This window comes from Eubalaena glacialis, chromosome 4, assembly GCF_028564815.1.
Source record: "Eubalaena glacialis isolate mEubGla1 chromosome 4, mEubGla1.1.hap2.+ XY, whole genome shotgun sequence".
Classification (NCBI taxonomy): domain Eukaryota; kingdom Metazoa; phylum Chordata; class Mammalia; order Artiodactyla; family Balaenidae; genus Eubalaena; species Eubalaena glacialis.
The window spans coordinates 158,545,635-158,558,578 of NC_083719.1; the positions used below are offsets into that span (position 1 = coordinate 158,545,635).

At 45.2% G+C, this 12,944-nt stretch overlaps 1 long non-coding RNA gene and 1 other non-coding gene across 2 annotated transcripts in view; one reads left to right on the forward strand and one right to left on the reverse strand.

The window, feature by feature from the left end:
- Positions 1-1,200: 1,200 nt before the first annotated feature.
- The window catches only part of LOC133090203 (uncharacterized), a 46,679-nt gene continuing 34,935 nt past the window's right edge, over positions 1,201-12,944 (reverse strand). Inside the window, exon 2 of the long non-coding RNA XR_009700789.1 lies at positions 1,201-1,569. This is a non-coding gene — a long non-coding RNA (uncharacterized LOC133090203). The remainder of the gene's footprint in view (positions 1,570-12,944) is intronic.
- On the forward strand, positions 12,109-12,173 carry LOC133091601 (small nucleolar RNA SNORD58). Its single transcript, XR_009700936.1, has one exon. It is a non-coding gene; the product is annotated as a small nucleolar RNA SNORD58 (small nucleolar RNA).

The window sequence follows — 12,944 nt, forward strand, 5'->3', positions numbered from 1 at the left end:
CAGAGAGGTGAGGGAGGGGAGCCAAGGGAGCTGGTGGAACTGGGGAGTCATCTTGGAGGAACCATCTGGAGGTAAGCCCAGGGCCAATGAGAGAGGGAAGTGATGGGCCCTGAAAGGTAAATCACTCCTTCAGGGCATTTGACTGCCAAAGATTTGGGGCAGAAGTCAGAGGAGACTGGGACCAGTTAAGGTTAGTTTGTTTAACAATAAATAGGACACCTGAAGTGCAAGAGGAAGGACTGAGGTCCCCGATTTCAGGAGGGTAGAATTCAGCAGCTCTGCTCCAAAAAGACTCCTCCAAGGATGATCTTAGGGCTGCTGTGTGCAGTTGTGTGGGTTGTGCACTGTACAACCTGAGAATAAACCAAGAGGTTTAAGCAAAGATGAGTGGAGGGAGTGAAGAGCTTCAGGTTCCATGTAACTATTCAAACTTATAAGAGAGGGTCCTTGGGATCCTAAATTGACCTTGCCCAGCAGTTCAGTTTTACTCTCTATGGTGAAGGGCAAACAGACCTTGATTCCAGTGCAAGGGTATTCAAGGGACTTTCTCAACTTGAGGCCCAGGAGAGGGGAATGGTGCACTTTCTGTATGCTGGTCTCCTGGACAACCCTGACTATCATCTTGAACTTAGAAAACACGAAGCCTCTTGGAGTTGGTGGGAGTAGATGTGACAACGCCTCCAGCTCTGTACTCACCTGGTAGGTATGAAGACCAAAAAGATGGGGGATTCCTTCCTTTCCATCTGCACTGGGAATTGGGATGAGCAGGAGAAAAGCAGGATCAGCCGACTCAGCCTGGGCTGGGGTGCATTTCTAACCCTACGCTCCCACACTCCCCCATGGCCGCTGCCACCACCTCCATCATCCAAACACCAGACGGCACCCCAGGCCAGGCCTGATGCAGCTTGAATCTTCAGCCCCCATCTCTCCCCAGCGCGGGCCTCCCCCGAGCCACTCTGGGAGAGTGGGAGAAGGCTGAGAGGTGGTCAGTAATGGGAAGAAGCAGACAGCTCTTCTGCCTCCTCAGCACCTTGGCTGCTTCTCTGTGGCATGGAACAAATGTCCCTGCCTTGCTGGTCAGCGTGTGGATGACATGAACCCAGGGTATAGGAGCACCTGGCACACGCTTGGCCAATGTGGTTGTAATGATAACAACCAGCACTTGTTGATCATTCACATATACAAAATTTAATACATTGCTTTATTTCATGTAGGCCTTCACCTAAGAGCTAGGCCTTATTTATTGACCTGTTTTTTAAATTTATTATTTTTGGCTGCGTTGGGTCTTTGTTGCTGCTTTCTCTAGCTGCGGTGAGCGGGGGCTATTCCTCGTTGTGGTGCGCATGCTTCTCATTGCAGTGGCTTCTCTTGTTGTGGAGCACGGGCTCTAGGCACGTGGGCTCAGTAGTTGTGGCTCGCGGGCTCTAGAGCACAGACTCAGTAGTTGTGGCGCACGGGCTTAGTTGCTTCACGGCATGTGGGATCTTCCTGGACCAAGGCTCGCACCCGTGTCCCCTGCATTGGCAGGCAGATTCTTAACCACTGTGCCACCAGGGAAGTCCTATTAACCTGTTTTATAGATGAAGACGGTGAAGCACAGAGAGGTAAGAAACTTGCCCAAGGACACAAAGCTGATAAGTAGTGGAGCTTGGGATTTGGACCCCCAGAATCTGCCTTCTAAGCAGAAGAAAACATAGGAGAAAATCTAGGTGATGTTTGGTTTGGCAGTAAGTTTTTAGATACAATACCAAAAATATGATCCATGAAAGAAATAATTGATGTTAGACTTTATTAAAACTTAAAACTTCTACTCTGTGAAAGCAACTGTTAAGAGAATGAAAAGACAAGCCACAGACTAGAAAAAAAAACTTTGTAAAACATATATCTGATAAAGGACTTGTACCCAAAATATACAAAGAATCTTAAAATTCAACAAGACAACAAAAATCCAAGTGAAAAAATGCGCAAAAGATCTGAACAGACACTTCAACAACAAAGATATACAGATGGCAAATAAGCATATGAAAAGATGCTCAACAAGATTTGTCACTAGGGAATTGCAAATTAAAACAACAATGACACACCACTACATACCTGCTAGAATGGCTAAAATCTGAAAAACTGACAATACCAAATGCTGGTGAGGATATGGAGCAAAGGGAAGCATTCTCACCATTGGTGAGAATGCAAAATGATACATCCACTTTGGAAGATGGTATGGTAGTTTCATACAAAGCTGAACATAATCATGCCATATGATTCAGCCATCTCACTCCTAGGTATTTACCCAATCGATTTGAAAATTTGTCCTCACAAATACCTGCATGTGAATGTTTATAGCAGATTTATTCATAATCACTAAGTACAAGAAGTGACCAAGATTACCTTCAACAGGTGAATGGATAAACAAACTAGTGATACATTTATACAATGGAACATTATTCAGCGCTAAGAAGAAATGAGCTACCAAGTCATAAAAAGACATGGAAGAACCTTAAATACATGTTGCTGAGTGAAAGAAGCCAGTCTAAAAAAGCTATATAGGGAATTCCCTGGTGGTCCAGTGGTTAGGACTCCGCTCTCACTGCCAAGGGCCCAGGTTCGATCCCTGGTCAGGGAACTTAAATCCCATAAGATGTGCGACATGGCCAAGAAAATTTAAAACAGATTTTAAAAACTGTATAGTATATGATTCCAATTATAGGACATTCTGGAAAAGGCAAAACTATAGAGATAGTAAAACTATAGAGACAGTGGTTGCCAAAGGTTTGGGGAGAGGGAAGGAATGTTGAATAGATGAAGCACAAGAGATATTTAGGGTGGTGAAACTACTGTGTGTAATGGTGCACAGAGTAGTTGATGTGCATGACATTATGCATTTGTCAAAACCCACCGAACTTTTAGCATAAAGAATCAGCCTTGGGAATTTGCTGGCGGTCCAGTGGTTAGGACTCTGCACTTCCACTGCAGAGGGCATGGGTTTGACCCCTGGTGGGGGAACTAAGATCCCGCAAGCCACACGGCGCAGCCAAAAAAAAAAGAAAAAAAAAGTGAGTCAATGTATGCAAATTTTAAAAAGTCATTTAGTAGGTAAAGGGATCCCAGGAAGGAATGCAGACTATGACAAGAAAATCTAACTACATTACAATGTACAAAACTGCCTCAGTGAAGGGGATGGGGGATTAGTTGCTGACCTAAATAACACTAGAAACGAGTGGAATCTGTAAGACTAAAGTCAAAAGGAAGTGCACATATGCACTATCCTCTAGTTGTTTCCCATGGGGATATGGGGTGTGGTATAATAATTCTGTATATTAGGATTGAGCAATTAGGTGAATGGATGGTGGGAGCCAGGTTTCTTACTGTTGGAGTGGGAATTTATGAATAAGCAAAGGGCAGAAGGCTAGAATGAGGCATGTGATGATGGATTAGAGCTGGATAAACCAGCATGAGTTTACATTAAGCTTAATTGCACAGAGAAATATTTAGATATGTGTATCACACACACATATATTTCCTTGTTCTGTCAGCTGAGAGGACCTAGAAGCAATGACATTCCAGGGGCAATGAGCACAACTAGTGCCCAGATCTTGGTTTCAAATACCATTCTCCAATGAAAGGAACCACGGCTCCTTAGACAAATGGTTGAGTCAAGGACTGGGGTGGAAAATATACAAGATGAGTCTGGAGCATCTTTTAGTTCTAGAAAGTAAGGAAATGTTTTTTAAAAATTGATGGGGATATTGTCAAAGGAACACAGGAGCCAACTTAAAGAGCTCTCAATGGCCAAAACTGGAACAATTTGAGCAAAAAAAAAAAAAAAAGAAAGAAAAACGAAAGTAATATTGGGTTATAACCCAATGCATAAAATAAATATACATGCATCCATACTGATAAATATCAATAAATAAGTGGGGGAGAAGGGACAAATGTCTTATGCAGAATTATTCCAGATAATTTATGTCGATACTCTGCCCTCAAGGAAGGGGAGCATAAGTCCCCACTCCTTACCTGTCAACTGCGTATAGTGACTTCCTCCCAAAGAGGACAGTGTGGAAAGGGGGTGAGGTGGGGAGAGTAACTGTACAATGGAAAAACGTGACAAACACTACCCCAGCCAGGTGATCAAGGACAACATCAACAGTGATAAATCATCTTGATAGTATGTACCCTTGATATGTTGTGATGAAAATGATACTTTATGCCTGTGGTCTTCTTCCCCCAAATCCATAACCCCAGTCTAATCATATGAAAAACAGCAGCCAAATTCCTATAGAGGGCATCTTACAAAACATCTGACCAGTGCTTCTCAAAACTGTTGATGTCATCACATACAAGGGAAGTCAGAGAAACTGTCACAGCCAAGGGGAGCCTTAGAGACATGACAATAAATATAATATGGTATCTTCAATGAGATCTGGGAGCAGAAAAAGGACATTAGCTAAAAACAAAGGAAATCTGAATAAAATATAGTTTTATTTTAGTTAAAAATACTGTGTTAGTATTGGTTCATTAATTGTAGTAAATGTACCTTACTAATTGAAGTTGTTGATAATAGGTGCAGGTAGATGGGCACTCTGATTAATATCTTTGCAATTTTTCTGTAAATCTAAAAATGTTCTTAAAAACAGTCAATTCTTAAAAAAATATTTATTTATTTGGCTGCACCGGGTCTTAGTTGCAGCACATGGGATCTTCGCTGCTGCATGAAATACCTTCCTTGCAGCATGCAGGATCTTTAGTTGCAGCATGTGGGATCTTCCTTGCAGCATGCGGGATCTTTTTTAGTTGCAGCATGCGGGCTCTTAGTTGTGGCATGCGGGATCTAGTTCCCTGACCAGGGATCAAACCCGGTCCCCCTGCATTGGGAGCATGGAGTCTTAACCACTGGACCACCAGGGAAGTCCCAAAAATAGTCTATTTTTTTAAAAGGGGGAAACAAAACTGTGTGGTGGGAACCAAGAGGAGGCAGCTTTTGAAAAGTCTAAGTAGCCCTGTTTCATGGAGGTTGGGGTAGGGGTGGTCTCAAAGGCACTCGCTTTCCTCCCACTGGTTTCCTCTACGTGTCTGCCCAGCCCCCAGCCCCAGCCCAGGTTTTACTGTGGCTCTAGAGTTCAAGCAGAGAGACTTTAGTGCAGGGGGTGTTTGCCAGTGTCTGAAGACCTCTTTTGTCATCACAACTGAGGTTACAACTGGAATCTAGTTGGTAAGAGGCTAGCAATGTTGTCATAGGACAACTCCCCACAACAAATAATTATCCAACCTTAAGTTCAATAATGCCACTGTTGAAAACCCTGGGTTGAGGAAAGGGCTTCTGAGGATGCTGGGATGCAGGCAAGGCAGTGGAGGGACGAGTGTGAGGAGGCCTTTACTTAGCAGGTGCCTGGGGATGCTGGGCTCCCTCAGTGCAGGTACTTCTGAATCAGAGAGGTCCTCCCTGGGTTGAGGGTGGAAGGGAAGGTGGCTAAGTCAAGAACTATCTAATTGGATTACTCATGTGGGTGAATGTTTGGTTCCAGAATTTCAGGACCAAGCACAGGAGACTTCTAGAAAGAAGCTGCAGGAGAGCGCAGAAGCTTCAGACAAGATACAAAGCAAGGAGTACTGGGGGCCAGCAGGAATGGCTGCCCTGCGGACACTGACAGGTTATCCAAGGGCTCCCCAGCTACAGGACAGGCCTACTCCACTTTGGGAAGAAATCTTGTTACTGGGTCTGGAGCAGGGCCAGTACCAGTCCTCCCAGAGGTTAAGGAATCTTTAGGAAGAGCAGCCAGGCAAGTTTGAGATGGCAGAATCCCCCAGAACCCACAAACCATAAAGAGATGAGATGGTGGGTCTATTCTTCAGTATTGGTTGGGTTTGTTACTTTCACTAGAGAGCCAGCTGCCAGTTGGAGGGACTTCCTGATGCCATGTCACAGGTCCCATCACCTCATGCCGTGGCTGTGTGAGAGCAATTCTTCTACACACCCAGAGGTAAGTTGGAGGCTTAGCTCTGGACTGAACTGGTTCTTCTGGACCTTCCCATGCTCTTCTGGGTACATTTCTCCATCCAGCCTACAGTTCAAGTGTGTAGTGGAGTTTGATGGCAGAAGAGGAAAAGGAACCCTATGAGATACTGTGGTCAGCCTTGAGAGTGAGTAAATCAGGTGTAATAACCAGGTGTAATGTCTGGGTTAATCCAGAGAAACAGAATCAATAGGAGATATATATATGTGGAATTGACTCATGTAATTATGGAAGCAGGCAAGTCCCAAGATCTGAAGGGTGAGTCAGCAAGTTGGAGACCCAGGAGAGTCAATTCTTTTGTTTCATTCTGAGTTTGAAGGCCTGAGAACCAGCAAAGCCAATGTTGGAGTTCCAGTCCAAAGGCTGGCAGGCTCAAGACCCAGGAAGAGCCAATGTTTCAGTTCGAGTCTGCAGGCAGGAAAAAGCAGGTGTCCCAATTCAAAAGCAACCAAGCAGGAGGAATTCTCTCTTACTAGGGGGAGAATTTTTGTTAGATTCAGGCCTTCAACTGATTGGATGCGGCCCACCCATATTAGGGAGGGCAAACTGCTTGACTCAGTCTACCAATACAACTGTTAATCTCATCTAAAAACACTCTCACAGACACACCCAGAATAATGTTTGACCAGAATGTCTAGGGTCCCTGTGGCCTAGGTCAGGTTGACACATAAAATTAACCATCATTTTGGGATTCCTGAGCTACCAGCTCTGCCAGGGAGCTGGTGGATCCAGTAGGGCAAGGATTCTTCACTTGCTCACCTCCTTGGACCTCACCCTTCTGATCAGCAATCTCCTCCATGAGCAGACCTGAAAGGAAATACAAAATTTCTCTGCATTTCTGACTGTGGCAGCTATGAAACTGTACTTTGCTCAAACTCCTACTACCAGAATCCTTAACTGGCTGAGGGCTCCAGCTGCCACACTTAAAATCCATCACATGGTTTACTGAGAGCCCACCTCCCACAGGTTGCTCTAGTCATCCACTCAGAAAGGACTCCTTTGTTGGCACCCAAACATCTTTCTCCCTCTCACTCAGGGTCAGACTCGCATGGAAGTCTGACAACTCTCCCTACCTCTTCTGGCTCCCTCCCTATTTCAGGCATTTCCCCCAGTAAACTAATTGCATGGTTAATCACGTGGTTAATCATATTTTGGCGTCCACTTCTCCAAGGACCTAGACTAACACACTGACCTCCTCCTTCAAAGAGACAGCATCATCTAGAGAGAGCACACATTTCAGAGTCAGACAGACCTGGACTGCAACCTGAATTTCCCCCACTTACCTGCTGTATCATCTTATTCAAGTCACAATGTCTCGGAACTTCAGTTTGGCCAAAGTTGTTGGATGATTAAATAACATATTAAAAGATAAGTAACATGAAATCCAAATTTCTTTCAGGAATTTAGTATCTTAGTCTGTTTGGGCTGCTTTAACAAAAGCATCGTAAGCTTAACCAACAAACATTTATTTCTCACAGTTCTAGAAGCTGGAAGATCAATATCAAGGTGCCAGCAGATTTGGTGTCTGGTGAGGACCCTCTTCCTGGTTCATGGATGGCTATCTTCTCGCTGTGTCCACACATGTCAGAAGGGGCAAGGGAGCTCTCTGGGGCCTCTTTTATAAGGTCACTAATCCCATTATTCAGGGTTCCACCCTCATGACCTATTCACCTCCCAAAAGCCCTCATCTCCTAATACCATCACATTGGGGGTTAGGATTTCAATATATGAATTCGGGGGGAGAGGGGCACAAACATTCAGTCTATAGCATTTAGTTATGAGTATTGTACTACTGTCAACTTCTTAGTTTTGATAAACGCACCATGGTTATGTAAGATGTTAACCTTTGGGGAAGGTGGGTGAGGGGTATACAGGAACTTTCTGTAATATCTTTATAATTTTCCTGTAAATCTAAAATATTTCCAAAGGAAAAAAAAATTAAAGATAAGTTACAAATGAGCAATGTAGTAGTTGCTCAATAAGGGATAGAATCCTCCCCTGCCCTTCAGGCTGACAGAATTGAGAACTGCCTCTGCTATTGCATCTGTATGAGCCATGCCCCCTCACCCACAAATAAGGTTTAGTTGTGGACTCCCCAGGCTGTGATACTGGATTAGAAAGAAGTATTGTTTTATTTACTAGAAAGGTATTTTGTTGTCTGAAAGTGCAGCACTGAGTATTTCCTCACCTAGCAAGGGAGGAAGAAGTTTGTCCTTGATGACCATCCCCAGTGTCCCCCACTTCATAGGGGCCTCCCTGACTACCCATTCCAGAGTTCACACGTGTGCATACACATACACATCACCCTGTTTTACTGCTCTCACAGCTATTACCATTAACTGAAATCATATTTATTGTCTCTCCCCCCCTCCCCCCATCCCTCTAGAACATTGGATACCCCAGGCTCAGAGCTGGGGTATCACTGCTATAGCCTCAGTGCCTAGGACGGTGCCTGCTGCCTTGTAGGCACTCAGTTTTTATGGAATTGAAGTTCTCTGGTGCAGGTTCCAGCCCCCAGCTTCAGCCACTGTTGTTCAGGCCTCCTCTGCCCTAAAGGCTGATGTCCTGCTCTTCTGTCCTGCCCTGAAGACTGGCACCACCCCTTCCCCACACCTGGGCTCCATCTTTGTTCACTGGCCCTTTCCACCCTGTTTACCTGTCTGCCAGCAGCTGCCATGCTCCCTGCCAGCCTTAATTCTGCTTAATTTAAGCTCATTTGTACCAATTTCCTTTTTAAGAACAACCATCACAGTCCCCTGAAGAGCAGCACCTGTTCTGGGCAGCCCGTTTCCCTTTTTCTAATTAGCCCAGAGCCTCATAGAGAAGGTTCTCCTGAAATGACGGTTCCCTCCCATCTGGGAGATCGCTGGAGCAGAGCCCAGTTCACAGGCCCAACAGCAGGTATTTCCTGGGAAGCCCCTCTGCCAGGACAGGAGGAAGCCTAGAGAGACTCAGAGATGCTCAATTCCTACCAGGCTTGCAGTCGGTGGAACATGCTGTGAAAATTCTGAATGTAAGGAGACGGGAAGTCCAAAGTGCTTTGCGGGCTGACCTGCCTCCTGAGGTGACTTTTCCTCCCTCACAGTTATGACCCACCCTATGTCCTCACTGCAGGGGCTTTAGACCTCAGACAGTCCTGGGGGCTACAACACAGGAGGAGGGTCAGTTCTACTCTCGGGAAATTGGAGAAGGAGGTTCGGGAACAGTGTCCCTGTCCCAGGGAATATTTTCTTTTCACCCTGACAGCTGGCAAAACCACAAGGCCTCATTGACATAAATTTTTGCCCAACCAGAACTACCCTTTCTGTGTAGTGTTCTAGAATCTCACCTCAGCATGGGATGAGGCAGGAGATGGGTGGGCCCCAAGCTAGACATTTACAACTGGCCTCCTGTTCACACTTCCTGGGGTGAGAAGAAGATGGGCTCCAGGCCGGACATTCATTACCAGCCCCGTTTACATTTCCTGAGGCAAGAGACAAATGGGCTCCAGAGTACATATTTATGACCAGACTCCTATATTTCGGGATCTGCACTTCGATATAAGAAACAACAGGAATAGGGTAGATAACTGGACATGGGACACTTTTATGGCAGGAACAGAGAGGGGCTAAACCCTTGTTTGAGGAAAGGATCAAGAGGTCACATATTTCCCATCCTTGGGGAAAGGGAGACACTGCACATGTGCAGAAAGGCTCCTTGGGGGTCAAAAAGAGGGGGCACCACCCCAGAATACGTGATGCTGCCCCATAGGCCTCTGGGCTGGAATCCATCTTGGAAAAAAGTTGCGCACGCATGTTGGGGAGGGCCCTAGGGCAGGTCAGGTGTGGAAAAGGAAACGAGATAATTGGCCAAAGGTAAACAAAGACCCGGAAGAACTGCCCTATGTAAATGACTTCACCGCCTCTTTACTGCACTCCCCCTCACTAGTGAGGATGCCCACACCCTGTCTCTGCAGGCGTGTATCTCTGCCTTGCTTCTATCTTCACTAAACAAACTGTTTCTCTGTGTGCTCTCCCACTTGTTGTGCTATGTCTCTAATAATAAAGTTTGTACCTGTTTTTACAGTTTTTGCCTCCGTGAGAAATGTATTTTTCAATGCGGGCAAGAGCCAGGGGGTCTGGTGGCTAGGATTCCTGGTTTTCATCCAGGCTACCCAGGTTCAATTCCTGGGCAGGGAATTAAGATCTCGCTTCATGCCACTGCTCACTGCTGCCTCTCCAAGATCAGGGAGACGAGACTGTCCTAGCACATTGTCACATCCCCCTCTCACTTTCTGCTGCAGAAGACTCATTAGCATATAATTAATTCATCTTGCATTTCATGGAAATGAAGCCAAGGTGGGAAGTGGGGGAGGCAGAAACAAAAGGGCCCAGGAGAGGGCCCTTTTTCTCCACCCAGAAGAGGAGAAATTGCTGGGGCTAGGTCGGCCAGGGTCACAGGACTGGAACTTTGGCCTCAGCCACATGAGGTGTGAGTCCCACCTCCACCAATAATTCACTGCGACCACTGGCAAGTCACTGAACCTCTCTGAGCCTTGGTTTGCACATCTCTAAGGTATAACTTTTAATACCTGCCTACCTTACATGGCTGCTGAGGCTAAACAAGATAATGTCAGTATCTGGTATAGTATATGGTATTGATATTTGATACATAAGGAGTACCCAATAAATAGTAGCTTTTTTTTACCACTGGAAGGCTTCAAAACAATGAATGAGGCCACCTTTATCTTATTTCAGAGAGCGTCACATTACCTCATCATGTCAACAATTCTAACCTAAAAGTCCACTGGAGCTTGCTGAAGATTTGGAGGGCCTCACAGATATGCCTTGCAGAGAGATGCAGGCCATTTCCACAACTACACATGAGGGACTTGGCCTCAGACCTTGAACTCACTGACTTTTAAAACTAATTGCTATTAGCTAGATTGTGTTCCCTATAACATTTGTAGTGGTCTAGATTAAAAAGCAAAACAAAAGCAAACCACCCACAACAACAAAAAAAGAAATGGGTATTTTCTGGGCTCTGCAAGTGTGGCACAGAGAATGGGGGCTGTGTTCCAACCATACAGATTCCAGGGTCTGTCTCCTCCAAGGTAGTCTATATGGGGGTGGATATGGGGGTGGCTTTCTGGTGCAAAGGAAAGTTGATGGCAAGATTTGAACAAAAGCAGAATGTAGGGCTTAGAATTAAATAATGCATTAAGAAAATAAGCTCTCTCTGAGGAGCCCAAATTCAAATATGACCTGGGCTTTACCAGTTCACCAGCCAGTGTTTCTCAACCTTGGCTGTGCATCTGAATCTACTGGAGAACTCTAAAAAATAGTGATTTCCTGTGCTCTTCCCCAGCCAGGTAAATTAGTCGGGGGTAAACTCTGAGCATCTTTATGTTGTAGAAGTTGAGAACTACCGCTCCTGGAGGGTCAGTGTGCCCACCTGCTTCCCAGCTCCTCCTGTCACAGCCTGAGCTCTGAAGGCCTAGTCAGTGGCCCTGTTGGTTCTTCCGGGAAGTATGAAAATTTAGAGTCAAAATCACACAAAGTGGAGAAATCACATGAGACTAATGTCCAAGAGAGATCATCACAGGGGAGCTGGAGGCCTAGTGGGACAAATTCTAGATTCCCGAACTACAGCAGTGGTTCTCACCCTGGCCACCCACTAGAATCACCTATGGAGCCCTAAAAACGATAGTGCCTGGTTCCACCTCCAGAGGTTCTGACTGAGTTGGTTTGGGATAGTGCCTGGGCCGCCAGTTTTTAAAAGCTCCCCAGGTAATTCCAATGAGCAGCCATGGTTGAGAGCCCCAGGTCCAGAATGTCCTTGGCCTCTGTTTCTTTGGCTCCAGAATAAATTTACAAAGGACTGCAGTAGGTTGGACAGGGAAAGAACAAGCTTCCTCCTCTATGGAAATAGTGCACAATTCAGAAGACAGGAAGTTAGTTGTGGTCGTAAGAGCCAGTCTTTACCAGGCATGTGAGTGACACACGTGCCCAGCACATGCACCACAATACAACAGTACCTAACAGGATGTAATGTTAAGGTGAAATGTAGTCCTACCAAAACTGTACATTCCTTCAGTTTTTATATTAAAATTAAAAATTCACTGCAGCGATGCGTTTCTTAGGACACCTTTGGATTTTCTGTGAAAATAAATCGATTCTGAGCAGCCACATTTTGGTCAGTGATCATCAGTATACAATGAACACTCTGATTTAGGATTTGTGGAATTGGGTAAAAATACCAGAGAACTGCTTGAGAACCTAGCATACAAATCAAGAACACTCATGAAACTGCCCAGGCCATTAAGGGTATGCATCTCCAAAAAGCCACCAAGTATCTGAAGGATGTCACTTTACAGAAGCAATGAGTGCCATTCCGCCATTACAATGGTAGAGTTGGTAGGTGGGCCCAGGCCAAACAGTGGCACTGGACACAGGGTTGGTGGCACAAAAAAAGTGCTGAATTTTTACTGGACATGCTCAAAAATGCAGAGAGTAATGCTGAACTTAAGGGCTTAGATGAAGATTCTCTGGTCACTGAGCACATCCAGGTGAACAAAGCACCCAAGATGTGGCACAGGACTTACAGAGCTCACGGTCAGATCAACCTATACATGAGCTCTCCCTGCCATGTTGAGATGATCCTCACTGAAAAAGAGCAGATTGTTCCTAAACCAGAGAGGAGGTTGCACAGAAGAAAAAGATATCCCAGAAGAAACTGCAGAAACAAAAACTTATGGCCCAGGAATAAATTCCACAAAAAATAAATGCAAATAAAAATTTAAAAAAAAATTCAGTCCTTCAGTCATACTAGGCACATTTCAAATACTCAATAGCCACCTGCAGCTAGTGGCTACCATATTAGACAGTACAGGTCTACACTAAGACCCGTAATCCATTTTCTTGTTCGCAAGTTTAATGCTGTCGTCATCATTGTCAT